Source organism: Mirounga leonina, unplaced genomic scaffold (assembly GCF_011800145.1).
Source record: "Mirounga leonina isolate KUSES-001 unplaced genomic scaffold, KU_Mleo_1.0 Mir_178, whole genome shotgun sequence".
NCBI lineage: Eukaryota > Metazoa > Chordata > Mammalia > Carnivora > Phocidae > Mirounga > Mirounga leonina.
Window position 1 is genome coordinate 9489633 of NW_023270464.1, and position 16858 is coordinate 9506490.

The 16858-nt window shown below is 48.5% G+C and overlaps 1 long non-coding RNA gene across 1 annotated transcript; it reads right to left on the reverse strand.

Moving 5' to 3' along the window:
• Positions 1-3995, reverse strand: LOC118022988. Its single transcript, XR_004682617.1, has 3 exons — positions 3881-3995; positions 2449-2683; positions 1-85 (listed from the first exon to the last, which is right to left on the reverse strand). It is a non-coding gene; the product is annotated as an uncharacterized LOC118022988 (long non-coding RNA).
• Between the last annotated feature and the right edge of the window lie 12863 nt (positions 3996-16858).

Here is a 16858-nt window from a genome sequence, read left to right on the forward strand (position 1 = left end):
CTGGGCTGCCACCTTCCCTTTCCTCTTGCTGATGTGCCACGACTCAACACCGCATGCCTGGCTCGATGCGACCTACACGTTCCCACTGGAGAAAGGAAAACGCTTTTAGCCAAATCCCTAAGTGACCTTCACATTTATTAATTCTGAATTAAGTTTGGGTCTTTCTTTAGGCAAAGGCTCACTGCCTGTTACAAAACAACAGGGGAACTCTCAGCCATAGGCTCAAAATGCCTTCGGAAAGCTAGAAATTTCCTAAAATGCACATTCAAGGAGTTGGGAAGGAAGCATTTTGCATTTTTTAAGTCTGTCTCCCCTTGTGGATAACACTGTCATTAATCACAGTATGAAAATATGCATACTGGGCAGTTGAGTCAAGAAGGAAAGACCTTCTCCACCACCCTGTTCCCACTTCAGTGAATTCCTCTGGGGTTTTGGTGACATATTTAGAGTTTGATGCAGTGGGGAACATACGGTGTAGCCACTTGCTCCCCTGCTCCTTTACCGCACGCTTGAAAACCCCTCTTTTGGTCCTTTGAAATCATCGTTAATGGCTGCCTTCTCTGGTAGAGTTGAGAACTTTCCCAGTGTCCACCGCCTCGAGCGCCCCACATTCTACCCCGAATAACGCGGCAGCGAGCCCACAGCCCGTCTTGTGCTTGGACCATCAGATTTCCAGAAGTGAGCCATCTACCTCTAGGGCTGAGGGACCTGGTGTTGGCCTTATTTCTGACTTAACAGGAAGCCATTTGGTATTTGACGGGGTCAACGTTGACGTTTTGTGCCTGCTAGCAATTCCAATAAAACCTTTTAAAAATAAACTTGAACTCAGCCAAATGACCTTCCAGAAATACGAGGGGAATATTGCACACGGAATCTGGGTTACACCATCCCATGAGAACGGCAGCCCCACAAACCCAACTCTGGGACTGCTGAGTCACTGAGTCACTACGAAGTGAGAGAAAAGGCAGATGGGTTTATGGGTGAGTCAGGGAGTGAAGAGAGGCAAGTTCCAGACAGACGGCCTGTTTGGGCACAAGGTCCGTTTCTCGGCTCCCGGGCCACAGGCATCCGTCCCAGGAGACGGGAGGGCAGGGGTCAGGAAGGGGCGTGGCCGGCTCGAGATAAGCGCCGCTCTTTCCAGACTTCACAAGGCAGTGGGGGTGCGGGGCGAGGTGTGGACGTGACCAGAGGCACCGGGCATCCCTCCTCGCTTTCAGTGTTCGAAGCTGGAACTACCAACCACGCTCCTGTGTTCTCAGCAGGTTTGGAGGACTCCCTAGGTATTATATCATAAGTATAGCTTATTGTCACTTCGCATCTGTAGGTCTTGGAAGCCAAAGCGCGTGACTAGATTGGAAGGTGGTTTCGGCTGTGGGCTGGTTAAGGCCTGGGGCCTGGAGAGCAGACGATGAAGGAAGATGTGGGGCATCTCCTGGTTAGCAAAGGACAGCTGGACACCCCTGTTGGGCCCCAGTGAGCCGGAGATCTCTGAGAGCTGGTCTTGGGCTCAGGGAAGGCCGGGGCTAGCGCTTGTCCACGGGCTGGAGCGGGCAGAGGGCTGGGGGGGCTCGCCATGCGGTCATCGGTAAGGAGCGCTTGAGGTTATGATTCACGGGCCTTCTTTAAAATTAGGTCTGGGGATGGGCCTTTCCTTCTCCCAAAAGGATGTGCCTTCTGGCAAAAACTTGCCAGGCCCAGTTTCTCTGATGCGGATTGTCAGGGCAGTCCCTGGCTGGGCCACATCCTCAAGAGGATGTGACTTTTATGGCCCGCCGGCCTGGCGGGATGGGAAAGCCCTGTCCAGCCCCAAGACGGTATCCCGCGGGCCTGGGGGGGGGGGAGGGTGGCACGGGCGGGTTGCTGGACAGTCTCGGCCGCTGTGCCTGCCCAGGAGCTGGGGCTTGGCTGCCAGGTCTTCCCCGAGCTAGGAGGATGCTTGGCTTCCATTACCTGCCCCACTGGGGACCCTCCAGTTAGCTCATGCCCTGCAGGGCCATGTCACCACCCTCACCTCCTGGCTAAGGGCCTGACGCTGCCCCCCTTTGCCCCCCAGTCATGGCTGTAGCAAACGGCTGCCCCCGTGTTGCTTTGGGAGGTGAGTTTATCACAGAATCTATTTCGCCCCAAAGTCTGTCCCCTCGCCACCCACTGAAGTGCACGCACGGTTGGGGTTAGGGTGAGGTTCTTTTGCTTGCCCTATTTCTGGCTCCGTGTGTTTGCTTTTTCTGCCTCCACACAGTCAGTCCCAAATTAGGAGGAAAATGTCCACAAACTGCAAGATTGGGGAGAGCATGTGACACATACAGACTAGCATAGACTGGCACTCCGATGCTGCAGATTGTCTCAAAATGACTTGTCGGAGAGGATGTAGAGTTGCCAACTTTGGAGACAGATGCTGTGCAAACCGAAACCCTCTGCGGACTGGGACGGTAGCAACACAGTTCCTACCTGGGGCGAGGAGTCGCCGTGGCGGGGTTCTGAAGGGCAAGCAGCTCTCCGTCCTGCGGATGTAGGGGTGCCGCCAAGTGGGGCTCCTCAGGCAACATGGAAGCCAGATTCGAGGGGTGCCCCACAGGATGTCCTGGGCTCTCTCAGCAAAATGTCTCTCTGTGGGAGATCGATTCGCCGCTGGAATACAGCTCCGGGGGATTTCACAGACCTGGGTCTCCCGAACTAGCCGGGGCTGGGGGTGGGGACAGATGGGGGACAGTGAATCCATCATGCCGTTCCTTGTAACCCACCTGATGCCCCAGCCTGTGGTTATACAAACCCGGGAGAGTTTGGGATGAAGGGCAGGGCATAAAAATACAAAGAACTGGGTTTGGAAAGTGTTTGGTTTGGCACTGGGGGGAGAGAAGCGGCCCCAGAACCAGGCAGACGTGGGTTTGGGTCAGCGGTGGGCTGGAGTGGGCAGCTCTCCCCAACCCTGCATTCGGTGACCCCACGCCAGTCCAGCAGCCTGCAATCGGCCGAGGTGGGAGTATTTATACCCCCGGAGAGGGTAAATGCTTCGAGTCAGGACTTCTTTTCTTTCCTTGTCTGTCTGGAGTTGGCCTTCCCAGCACAGCAACTGGTTCGCACTGGTTGGGCTCAGGCCCACAGACGATGGGCCAGGCCCTGTGTGAGTCTGCCAGCCACCGAGTGACCTCGGGCAGGTTCCCGGTGGTGCCAGGGCTCGGCTTTCTGCTCTAAAATGGGCAGTTATGACGACCTCGTGAGACTGATGAGAGAATCCACAGAACCTGGTTCTTTCAGCGCCTGTCCCTGTGTTTCAGTTAACGTGTCCCCCCCCACCCCGTGTCCCCACCTCGAAATTGCAGTTGCTCCAAACTCTTGCAGACCCGTATCCGGTGACTCATCAAATCCCACAATCCCTCCTGGATCTAAAGTCACCAGGGTGGCCCCTCCTCCCACCCCATCGTCTCCCCACAAAACTGCCTGGATCGGGCAGGTCCTGCCCATTTCCTGCTCCTCCGGTCCAGCTGCTTCTCGGCCATCGGACTCTTCTTTAAAAAGACAAACCGTATTTGTCCTCTTCTGCTTAGACGCAACCCCGGTTTCAGTCCAGACTTCGAGCAAGGCCTGACTGCCCCGCGGCGGCTCTGCTTGGCCCGCCTCTCCCCCTCCTCTATCTTTCCAGCCGCATCTGAGCTCAGCAACCCCTGCCCCCATCACCACGCCTCCCTACCCAAGAGGAGACAGGAAATCCCTCTTAAAACTGCAAGCGGGGGCCCATTCTGGGCTTGGGAGGCCGGCCCCGTCTCTCCTGGGCAAATGTGCAGGTTCCGTGGTAGTGTGACCCTCTCACTCTGGCCTGTCTGGGCCCGGTAGGTGGAGCTCCATCCTGCCGCCGCCCCTATCCGAGGCCCCCTTTACTCACCTTTGTAGGCCCTGGCTCCTCCCTGGGAGCTTCTGGTCTCCATCTGCCCGTTGTCTGGCTGTCACACCAGGCTGGCCCAGACGGAGCCTTGCTCACCTTTGTGACTCACCAGGGGCCTGGCCGGCCCTGCTGTGTAGCCAACGTCAGTTTCCCTTGACTTCTATTCTAGGCTCTTGGCTGGCTTTCTTGCCAAGGGGAATTAACAAGCGAGATGAAATATTTCTATACAGACAGCCTGGGACATTCAGTTTTTAGGTGAAAACAATCGAACAGCTTTCAGTAAGAACTGCAAGAACAAGAACCTTACTTCAGAGAAGTGGAATGCTTTCCCTCTTGAATCATGAAACTAACATTTATGGAACAGTTACTAAGTGCCAGGCACTTTGTATGTTACTTCATTTACTGTTCCCTCAATCCCTGTGAGATCAGTATTCTGACTTCAGTTTATAGGGGAGGAATGGAAGCTCAGAGAGTTTAGGTGACATGCCCAAGGTCACAGAGCTAATAAATGGCAGATCCAAAATTCACACCAGATCAGCCTTTTTTCAAAAGCCACGTCTCGGTTGGGGGGGGGACGGTGGGGGGGTGGGAGGGGAGGGAAGGCAGTGTATCTACTTGTCAGGGAATTTATTGTCCTCAATTTAGAGCACTCACAGAGTACCAGGATGTGGGAACCCACTGAATGAGGGTGTTTTCAGAACCATAGAAAAGGGCAGAATGCATAAATACTTTATCTTTTACTCTTCCTCTCCCTTTTTAAATGCTGAATTTTTTTAAGACTCCCCAAACACACAATTCAACATAGATACAGTAAAAAATATTTTTTTTTCAAAATACACAGTATTCAGAAGAATTAAAGTTCCAGTAATGGTGGAGTACCTTGTATCAGACTCACTCTCCCACTGATAGTGATGATAAACTACGGACAAAATAGCTAACATGCGCGCCCACACACACACCGCCAGAAAAAAAAATTTAAAGATTTGAAGGCACTAGAGTGACAAAAATCAGACAGATACCAGAGGAGATTTGACCCTTGAATGATGGGAACTACATATTGTTATAATTACACATGTTATTTATCCTGCTCTTCCCTGAAGGGCACCTCCTGGCCACAGAGCACGGGGTGGGGGCGGATAGGGACGCAGAAAGTTCCACTGTTATTGGCTTGAGGTGTCAGAGGATGAAGTTTAGAATTAACAGAGTAACTGGCACTGGAAGAAGGAAATCCCAGGGAGATGTGGAGGAGGGACGCTCCAAATCTGCATATCAACTCTGTTCCCAGAGTCAGTTCCTCCTGAACTATGCTTGCAATGGGGAGACTCCAAGGAGTACAGTGTAAAGCAATAGCTGTAAGGCAGGAAAAGCTAATTGAAAATTTCAGCTGCTTCCCATTGCACTGGAGTCAGAGTGTGGAGTTAGGATCCCACTTAGTTGGAGGAGCTTCACAAACACCAGGGGGTTTCTACTGAAACCCCAAAGGCGCTGCGTATTCAGAGCAAAGACTGTGTCTCAGATTTATCCTAACACCAGTGGTGAAATCAAAACAGACTTCTCCCAATAAGTGTGAAAAACAAGCCTCCACAAAATCAAGATGATAAGCAGGGAATTTAATAGGTATTCACAAAAATCTACACTCTTCAGAGGAAGATAACAGGATCCAGAGTTTGTACAATCTCATTTATGAGGTCTAGAATTCCCCTCTTAGTCAAATCTTTCTTAGGGCCTTGGGCAGAGTTTTAGGCATGGCTCCCCATTCCCATTCTGGACCCCCCTTTGCACCACACCTTGGTAAGTTCTAATACTTACCTGAGGGCTTCTTGTCAAGATCTGCTGGTTGTCTGGCTGCCACACCAGATTGGTAACTTTTGATTAGTAGACGTGTGTGAAAAAACAGAGAAATGTGACCTATGGTCAAGAGAAAATTCAGGCCATAGAAACAGACCTGAGATGAGCCAGATATTCGTATTATCAGATAAGTCTTTAATAAAGCAAGTATAAAATATTCAAGGAGTGACTATAGGGAATCTTAATTGAGAAATAGAAAATAGAAAAAAGAATTTCATAGGTATTCTGAAAAATACAATATCTGAATGAAGAATTCACTGGATAGATTTAACAGCATATTGAAAATTACAAAAAGTTTTGGGGTTTTTTTTGAGATTAAAGAAATTAGCAAACCACTGCAAAACTGATCAAGAAAACAAGAGAACAAAACACAATTTACCAATATCAGAAATGAAACAGAGGATATCACTACAGATCCTGCAGCTATGAAAAGAGTAGTAAGAGACTATTAACTTTATGCTAATAAATCCAATAACAAAGATGAAATGGACCCATTTAAAAACACAATTTACCAATATTGATATGAGATGAAATAGCTAATCTGAATAGCCTTTCATACAATAAGAAATTTAATTTGTAATTAAAAACCTGGCCAGAGGAAAAACTCCAGGCCAGATGGCTTCACTGGTGAATTATATCAATATTTTATAAAGAAATGATAACCAACCTCACAGAAACTGTTAGGAGGTAGAAGAGGAGAGAACACGTCCCAATTTCATTTTTAAGGCCAGCGTAACCCCAATACCAAAACCTGACAAAGATACTGGAGGCTTTGTAGAGGACTTTGGCTCTACAGAGTGGGCCCCACTATCATGTCCTCCACTGCAAGGCCTCTCTTCATGGGACACCCTGTCTCAGTTCCGATAGTGCCACTTGCCATATTCAGGAAACATTTGTTACCTGCTGGGCCCCTTCTTCTCCTTCTTCCTCTTCTCCTTCTCCTTCTCCTTCTCCTTCTCCTTCTCCTTCTTCTTCTTCTTCTTCTTCTTCTTCTCCTTCTCCTTCTCCCTCTTCCTCTTCTTTCTTCTTTCTTCTTCTTCTTCTTCTTCTCCTCCTCGACTCCTTCTTTCTTCTTCTTCTTCGATTTATTTATTTATTTTAGAGAGAGAGAGTGCAGGGGGTGGCACAGAGGGAGAGGGAAAGAGGGTCTCAAGCAGACTCCACACTCACTGCAGAGCCCCATGTGGGGCTCGATCTCACAACCTCCAGATCATGACCTGAGCCGAAATCAAGAACTGGACACTGCTGCTCAACCAACTGCACCACCCAGGCACCCCTGGGCCTCTCCTGCTTCACTGTTCCAACGCTGCCAGGCACAAAGATAAATCCGGGGTCTTGCTAATATCCCCAGTCCGACTCAGGATGGGGGCATCAGTTCCCTCTGCTCTTAGATTCCCAAGAAACTAAGGGCTCAAGAAAGATAAGCCAGAGACAGGAAGCCCACCTCAAGCTCTGCTCTGCCCCTTGCTTCTCCTCCTCCTCATCTAAGGGATCTTTATGTCATCTCCTGGGCATGAGATACTAGCTCTGACTTATCTGCATCCTTTTGAAAATCAAAAGTCAAGAACCTTGGCTATTTATCATCTGTGTTCTACTGCAACAACCATCCCTTCAGGAAATGGATGTCTCATAGGCCTGCTGTTTGATTGAGGGAACAACGTGGGGTAACAGGAGATAGTGGTGTGGAGGAAATACTTGTCTTCAGAACATGATTCTGCCATACTTTTCTGTAATAGGGACTGCTTAAATAAAGCCTGGGCAGACAGAGAGATAGCTTGATGGGACAGGCTAGAGAGCTCAGAAGCAGGTCTGTGCACATGGACATGAGATGTTACAGGGTGGCCTGAGGATCTGCGGGAGAGGACTGACTTCTCAACAAATGGTGCTGGGACAGTTGAGTAGAATGAGATCCCAACCTTATGCCATAAGCGGAATGGATTAAAAACCTGAATATGAAAAGCAAGACCATACAACTTTTAGAAAGTAACATGGGATGATATCTTCTTGATCCTGGGGTTAGGAAGGGTTTCTTAAACAAGACCCAGAAATGTACTAACCATAAAGGCAAAGACTAATACATTCATATCAAAAGGCATCATAAAAGGAACAAAAAGATAAGCCATAGACCAGGAGAAGATATTTGCAACACATATAAATGACAAAATACTTATATTTGGAATACATAAGGCACCCCCTATAAGCCAATAAGAACAAGACAGACCACCCATAGTGAATGGGCAAAAGATCTCAACAAGAATTGCACAATGAAGGGAATTCAAAGGGCTAATAAACATGAAAAGATACTCAATATTGTTAGTAATCAGGAACATGCAAATTAAAACCACAGTGAGATACTCTCACACATCATTAGAGGAGTAAATCATTTTCAAGTCTAATGAATGATCCCTAGTGTTGGTGAACACAGAGAGGAATGAGGGCTCATCCACTGTTGACAGGAATGTACATTGGGATAGACACGTTGGAAACAAGTTTGGCATTATCTCATCAAGTTGATGACACACATATTGTCTTAGGAGCAATTCTTCTCATAGCTACGTATTCAGAAGAAATGCATGTGCACTAAGATTCATATATAAGAATGCTCACTATAATATTCATTGCTCATGATAGCCAAATATTGGAAACAACTCAAAGGTTTCCAAACAATAAAAGTAGATGAAGAGAGTAAGTATATATGGATATAAGGAATACTATCTAGCAACAAAAGCTAATAAACTATTCTTACATGCAACCCTGGGTGAATCCAACAAAAGAATGAAAAAAAGTCAGCAGAAGGATATTACTGTATGTTTCCATTCCTATAGAATTCAAAAAACAGCCAAATTAAACAATGTTGTCTAGAGATGAATCCAAAGATGGTAAAACTGCTAGGAATAAAAGGGAAATAATTATCATAAAGACAGGCTGGTTGTTGAATCTGTCAAGAAAAGGGTTTCTGGGGTGCAGGAAAGATTCTGTTTCTTTACCCAAGTATTCATATTATAATTACTATTTAAACTGTACATATGCTAATGGCCTTTTTTATATTTATTAGCCATCTCACAAAAGAAATGAATGAAAAGAAAAACTGAAAAAAAGAAAAAACCATGGCACTCTATGCTGGATCCACTAAAACTCATCTTCCTGAAGACACTTCTACAACATGGGACGTTGTTCATATACTAATAAGAATAGGAAGCAAGTTACAAAACCATATATGCACGACATGAACTCAACTTAGAGGGGAACCCATGTATTCGCGGAGAAAAGATCTGATGGGAAAACCTCAAAAATGTCAACAGCAATTCTTCTCCTTTGTATACTCTTAAGTGATACCCCAATTTTCACAATGAACAGGTGTTAATTTTCTAGTTTTAATAGGAAACCAATATATGTTATGTAAATTCTCTGCAGAAAGGTCTGACGTAAGACTTACCATGTTACTTCCAATAATCAGGATCGGGTGTGGGAAACGGAAGCCCCTCAAGGCACTTCCAGGAAAGGTGTCACATAGAGGGGATTAGGAGTCTGCTGTGCTCTGGGAAGGCTAGAGGAGCCGGACCCATTTGTAGGAGGGCACACCGCTGTGGCTCTGATTCAAAAGTCATGTCGAGGCCACCACAGCCACATGCACCTGTCACACCCATGAAGCATCTCGAGCTATTGCTATAGGTTGTGGGGGGCCCCAGACAGCTACAGCCTCCGTATCAGTCCCGCCTCGTAGATCACACGAATGCCTCTGCTCTGTGCACCCAGGTGTAGGAGTCTGGTGAGTGGAGGTTAGAGCATTGTGGCCCCTGCACACCGTCCCTGGGGATTCTGCTCCAGGGGGTTGGAAAGGAGGTGACCGAGAGAGCCAGCTTTCCCTTTGTACTTTATACCCTGCGGATGTAAAGCCAGGGCTAGCGTAACAGACTACTATAGACCGGGCGACTTAAGCAACAGAAACGTATCATCTCAGCGCTGGAGGCTGGAAGTCCAAGATCAAGGCATCTCGGCAGCATGGGTCCTTTCTGAGGCCATAGGGAGAATCTGTTCCGGGCCTCTCTCAGTGGATTATAGATGGCTGTGCCTTCACGGGGTCTTCCCTCTGTGCGTATCTCTGCAGTCACACTTTCTGTTTTATAAAGACATATATAAATGTCTTTTATGGATTATGGAGTGGATCAGGGGCTACCCACTCCAGTATGACCTCATCTTAACCAAGGACACCTACATTGACCCTGTTTCCAAATCAGCTCACATTCTGACATACTGGGGATTAGGACACAGGAATCTGCGAGGGGAACACAATTCAGCCCATAACCATGCGTTCAAGCTTCTTACTAAAAGCATGTATAATGGAGGGCAAAAGGAACCCCAAGATTCTCTGTGGATAAATCATGGAGACTTTGACAATGTGCTGTTCTGGGATGGGCGTTGTGGAGGCTGGGACGCTGGGGAAATGGGCAAGGCCAAAGGCCACAGAGGTCAACTTTCTGAGAATATTCTTCCAGGTGATCGCTCTGTTGGCAGCAGAACGGAAGAACTGACATAAAACCCCATCTGCCTTCTGCACCACCAAGGGGTTTCATTTTGTGTGGGGGGACCCCCGCACTGTCTGTCCCGTCTCTTTTTACCTTCTCTGGTAGAATCCAGCTGCCATCTGGCTGGACTCACATTGGAGGGGGAGGAGGGGGGCCAGTCCCTGGGGCCTGGGGCTCCCACATCCCTTTATTATGCTGGGTCTGGCTTTGAGCCTAGGAAAGCTTTGGGAGAACAGGCAGAGGCCCTGCAAGAAGGTCCCGTCTTGCTCTGATCTGGCAGAGACCCGGCTTCGGAGTGGGGACACATGCCTGCCTTCCTCGTGGAGCTGCCGCAGGGTCGCTGCTCCAGGGGCAATGGGATGTGGCTCCCGAGAGGCCGGCCTCGGGAGGGCCCAGGCTCCCTCCACCCTGCTGGGATCGTCCCCTTGAATGATAAGCGGTCATCCGTGGCCAGAGGGTCGGAGCGGAGCCTTGTGGCTCCCAGCGAGAGTTTCTGGTTTCCCTTCCAGCGGGTGTTGGCCGGGACTGCACGGATGCCTTTGTCCCTGCTGGTTGCTCCGAAGCTTGGATTCCATCCCTGGCCAGGCCCCAGAGATGCCGGCTGGTTTTCTCCAGCAGAAGAAGCTGTTCTTTCTGTGTCTGCAGATGGTCCTGTTGCAAGCACCTCGGTCAGGCTGGTTCTGGAAGAGCAAGCTAAAATGAGCAGACGTTCGCCTTCCTTTGAGAGGGTGCTGCTGGCTGGGTTGGAAATGGCCTTGGGGTTAGTGGGGGTCTGTTCAGCACTTCTCTGGGGATCGTACATCCTGTCCCCTCCATGCCTTGCTTCTCTCTCTTCCTCCCCCTTCCTCCTCTTAGCCCTATGGACACCGCCACACAGCCTTCCACTTGCCTCCGGCACAACCCTGCTCCAAAACCTTTGATGGCTCCCTCTTGCCTAAAGTGGTGTTTCTCAAACTGTGTGCCTCGGACTTGTTTGTAGCTCATAAAAGATCACCCCTCCCAGCTCTCATCCCAGACCCAGCAATCAGGTCTCCAGTCGGGGAGCCCAAGAACTTTAACTTGCTTCTTAGGTGACTTTTGTTTTAAATTTGTATATTTAAAAAATATTGTGGTAAAACACACATAATATACAATTTACCACTTTAGCCATTTTTAAGCGTACAGTTCAGTGGACTTAAGTACTAGTATGGGCTGAATGTTTGTGTCCTCCCCGAATCCAGATGTTGAAGACCCAACCTCCGTTGGGATGGTATTTGGAGGTGGGGCTCTTGGGAGGTGCTTAGGTTTAGATGAGGTCAGGAGGGTGGGGATCTCATGATGAGATTAGTGCCCTTCTGAGAAGAGAAGAGAGGATCTCTCTTTCTCTGTGAGCACCCACCAAAGAAAGGCCATGGGAACGCACAGTGTTAGAAGACAACTTTCACCAGACCCTGTCCGCTCTGACACCTGCTCTTGGATTTCCATCCTTCAGAGCTGAGAAAGTAAGGGGCTGAGGTTTGCGTCACCCAGGCTGGTATTCTGGAATGGCAGCCTGAGGGCCTGAGACAAGTCTGTTCACACCCCAAGATGTTGCCTCCATTGCAACCAGTCATCCCCGGAACTTTTCATCTCCCCCATCTGAAACTCTGCCTAGTAAACACTCACTCCCCCTTCCCTCCCTCTGCCCCTTCTTCTTCCTGTCTCTATGAATTTGACAACTCGAGGACCTCACATAAGCAGAACCATACAATCTTTGTCCTCTGTGACTGGCTGATTTCACGTATCCTTGTGTTCTCCCGGTTCATCCATGTTGTAGCCTGTGTCCAAATGATCTTTCTTCTTAAAACTGAATAAGCTTCCACTGTTTGTAGAGACTACATTTTGTTTATCCGGTCATCAGACGATGACACTTGGGTTGCTTACACATTTTGGCTATTGGGAATGATGCTGCTGTAAACACGGATATACAAACAGTTCTTCCAGACCCTGCCTTCAGTTCTTTCGGGCAGATATCTGGAAGTGGAATTGCCGGATCATATGGTAATTTTATTTTTAAGATTTCCTACAAACTGTCATTCCGCAGTGGCTGCGCCATTTTGCATTCCCACCCACGGTGTGTGAGTGTTGCAATGTCCCCACATCCTCACTGATACTTGTTATTTTCTGTTTAGTTTGTTTGTTTGGTTAGTTGGTTAATTATTTGGGGTTTTTTTGGTAATAGTGATCCTAATGGGTATGAAGTGATATCTCACTGTAGTTTCGATTTACATTTCTCTGATGATGAGTGATGTTGAGAACTTTTTCATGGGTTTACTGTTCATTTGTATATTTTCTTTTTTTTTAAGATTTTATTTATTTGAGAAAGGGAGAGAGAGAGCATGAGAAGGGGGAGCAGCAGATGGAGAGGGAGAAGCAGGCTCCTGATGAGCAGGGAGCCTGATGCAAGGCTCCATCCCAGGACCCTGGGATCGTGGCTTGAGCCGAAGGCAGACGCTTAACCAACTGAGCTACCCAGGTACCCCTATTTGTGTATTTTCTTTGGAGAAATGTCTACTCAAATTTCTTGCCCGTTTTAAAATTGGATTTTGTTGTTGAGTGGTATCTATAGCCAATTTAATATATATATATTTATAGAGTGAGCAGGGGCAGAAGCAGAGGGACAAGGAGAGAGAGAATCCCAAGCAGACTTCCCACTGAGCATGGAGCCCGATATTGGGCTCGATCTCATGACCTCAAGATCATGATCTGAGCCAAAATCAAGAGTGGGACACTCAACCAACTGAGCCACCCATGTGCCCCAAGTTGTATCTATTGGTGATTTTGATGGAGGGTAAAGTGAGAGACCATTGGCGAGCAAATGAGCCCTTTGTAGGGCATCCAGGGCCCTCTGTAGTGGGGCCTGCCCTGCCTTCCATCTCATTTCCTGCTGTTCCCAGCAAGAATGCTTTGCTCTAGCTGGACATTTCCATCTTCTGGCCTTCATTTATACCATTCCAAAAACGTGGACCTCTGCAGCAGGCAAACTTTTTCTTATCTGCATAAGAACCACCCTCTTCCATCTCCTACTGAGATAGTTCTTGTGGGACTGTGGGTCACAGGATCCCTCCCCGTCCTGGCTGCATCAATGGTACATGACCCAGGCTCGCCTAATCCTACTGCTTCCGACATCTTGGCTTTAGGGGGCTGGCCCAAGGGCTGGACATTCAATCCAAGCCAGTCAGGTTTCTATGTGGCTTGTAGGGAGTGTTTTTTTCTGCTTGGCTTGCCAAGCCGGGATGATATAAGCCTGGGCCCTTTGTGGCTTCTCTGCAGGAATAAAAAAAAAGGTCAACACACAATGTAAGGTGAGTCAAGACAGGAAAGCAAAAGAGAATGTGAGTAAGAGAGAGAATGATATTGTCTGAGCCCCTGGATCCAGCCATACCTGAAACTAGCAATCCTTTGATTTTCTAAGTCCATAAGCCAATAGATTCCCTTTTTGCCTAAGCTGGTCTGAATGCAGTTTCTGTCACTGGCAACAAAAAGTTCTGATGAATGCAGAGCGCCCCGCCCCAGTTCTTCCATCTGTGCCACAATGTGGCCACCCACCCATGTCCCCACCCAGCTTAGATCCGTGCTGTTCTCTTTTATGTCTGGGTGAGGGGCTGCTCCCTCTAGGGATCTCCAGCAGTCAAGGGGTAAGGAGATGGCTTTGTAGGTGTTCCGATTTTCAACTCTGCCTGCCCTGTCCTTTAGAGATCTTCTGTATTATATACTTGCTGTCTGTGCCTTGTGTAATAGGGTGAGTCTTTACGAGAAAAACGATCCTTGTGGTGGCTGGTGTGAACTTGGAAGGGAGACATCTAGCATCCCACATTCCCCACCCACACCTTGGGGCAGCCTTGGGCAGAGGTCCAGCCCCAGCCAAGGAACGTGTCCTCTGCAGGGACTTACGGAGGGAGGGTGTGAAAAGGTGAGTAACTGTGGAAAACATGAGCTGGTGTCTCCCTGTTGTGGGTTTCAAGTGTGTGGCTTTTTCTTTTCGCAGCTGTGCTCTCCCTAGAGGGTTTCCCACCCCCAGCCCAGGAAGGGGAAGCCACCCCCGGGTGTCAGAAAGGGCTGGGTCGCTCCCATGGGGAACCACTGGCCTTTATGTTTCAGTCCCTTAGAACAGGATGGAGGGTGGTGCCTTGAGTCAGAGGTTTTGGGGAATGTCCTGGCCACCCTGAGAGAGGGGAAGGAGATGGAGTCCTGTTTAGTGGTGAGTCCAGCACCCTGAACAAGCCACCCCCAGACAACATTTCCTCTGGGTAGTGGGGGTTCAGGGGGACCAAGTCCCCACACCTATGTAGTTGGGGCTTGTACCGTATGAACGAGTTCCGGTGTGACTTTCTCAAAGACAATTTTTTTTCTTAAGTGTAAAACTTTTTATTTGAAAAACAAGGAAATGTCTCTTGCACCCAGGTATTACGGAGCAAGTTCTGAGGTGCTACACGTTAATATGCCAGGAGATCATGTGGTATCTTTCACTGCTTTGCGACCACTTGCTATGTACTTGGGCCATTAATTTGGGGATGTTCCTGTCCCATCTCCCCAGTCGTGCTTTTCGAGTCCTGCTTCTGCTGCTCTGAATTGCCCACAGCATCGAGAGTCCAGCCTAGGAGAAGTGCTCACAAGGGTGAAATTAGCAATAATAGTAATAGCTAATAACATTTATGGTGGGCTTTGTGTGAGTCAGGGGCTAGTTTATTTTTTTTTTAAAGATTTTATTTATTGGGCGCCTGGGTGGCTCAGTTGGTTAAGCGACTGCCTTCGGCTCAGGTCATGATCCTGGAGTCCCTGGATCGAGTCCCGCATCGGGCTCCCTGCTCGGCAGGGAGTCTGCTTCTCCCTCTGACCCTCCCCCCTCTCATGTGCTCGCTCTCATTCTCTCTCAAGTAAATAAATAAAATCTTAAAAAAAAAAAGATTTTATTTATTTATTTGAGACAGAGAGAGCACGTGAGAGAGAGAGAGAGAGAGAGCACAAGCAAGGGGGAGGGGTAGAGGGAGAAGCAGATTCCCTGCTGAGCAGGGAGCCCGATCCGGGGCTTGATCCCAGGACCCTGAGCTGAAGGCAGACGCTTAACTGATTGAGCCACCCAGGCGTCCCAGGGACTAGTTTAATAAACACTTTGCTAGTATTATTTCATCAATAGTGGATACTCAGAGGGATCCTGATTTTGTGATCTACGCAGATGTGCACGGGCTGTGACCACTGCCCCCCCTGCCCTGCACAATGAGCCAGGGCTCACCGTCCCCTCTGGAAAGCATGCTGAGCCACGGTGAGAGCCTGTGGGTTTATTCCCAATGTTGTTCATGCCAACTGCACGTGTTATAATAAGGAAACAATCTAATTAAATATGGTGCAAACTAAAGAGATATGAGGGTAATTAAGAATGGATTGTTGTTTTTATGATATGTAGGTTGAAACACTTGATAAAGGTGAGTCACCTTACGACGAATGCTCGTCCAATGAGATGTGGGCAAGACAGCTGTGAAAAATCAGGAAAACCCAGTCACGGGCCCCTGCCCGCAAGTAGCTTGCTTCACGCTTGTTTGCAAGGTCTGGCTCCACTTTGGAGGAAACAAGTTGAAAATCATAGAAACATTATGGTTATGACTTATATAAGCAAAAAGCAAACGTGGAATTCTACCCAGTGGCTCGTTGTCAATTAGGACTTGAACCTATAGCAAATTGCAGTTACAAAGTATGTTTTCAGTTAGAAGGTTTAAATTGTAAAGAGTGGTTTTATGATTCCCCACTTTAACTTTTTAAATTAGCCCACCTACAGCGGGTCGGAGGGTTTGGCTACAGGTGTGTATGAGTGTGGAAGAAAGGTCATGTGTCCACCACCGTCTTTCTTAGGAAGATCCCTGAGACACTCCCTGGTTTGGTTCCTGTCCCCTTGTTGGAGCAGGGTCTTTCCTTCACTCCCAACTGCTCCAGGTATCCGGGACTGCTGGACAGCGGGTCACCTGTAGGCCCAGGTCACGGGAGAGTCCCTGTCCACCTCCACCCGTCCCTTTGACGACCCCAGCTGACCTTACCTCTCCCTCCTCTCCAGTGTCCAGGAGATGACATCTCACCTGACCCTGCGAGCATGTCCCCAGATCTTTCTGTTTCTTGCTCTCGCACCTCCTTTGAGACTTTGTCTTGAGTTGGGAGAGGGGAATGGCCCTCAGGACACCAGTAAGTGTCCGAAGGGAGAAAAGTCTGCAGAAAGCACTCAGCATTTGGATGAAGGGATAAGCAAAATATGGTCTATTCATACAGTGGAATAGGATTCTGCCTTAAACAAGTAAGGGAATCCTGACACCTGCTACAGCATGGATGAACCTTGAGGACATGATGCTGAGTGAAAGAAGCCAGTCACGAAAGCGCAAATCATGCACAATCCCACTTAGATGAGGTCCCTGGAGTGAGCAAATTCAGAGTCAGAAAGTGGAGCTGTGGTTACCAGGGCCTGCACTGTGGGGAAGAAGGAACAGGGAGGCATGTCGAATGGTGCAGAGTCTCAGTTTGGGAAGATGACAAATGTTCTGGAGATGGACGGTGGTGATGGCTGCACAAGGATGTGAATGTATTAATTCCACTCAACTGCGCA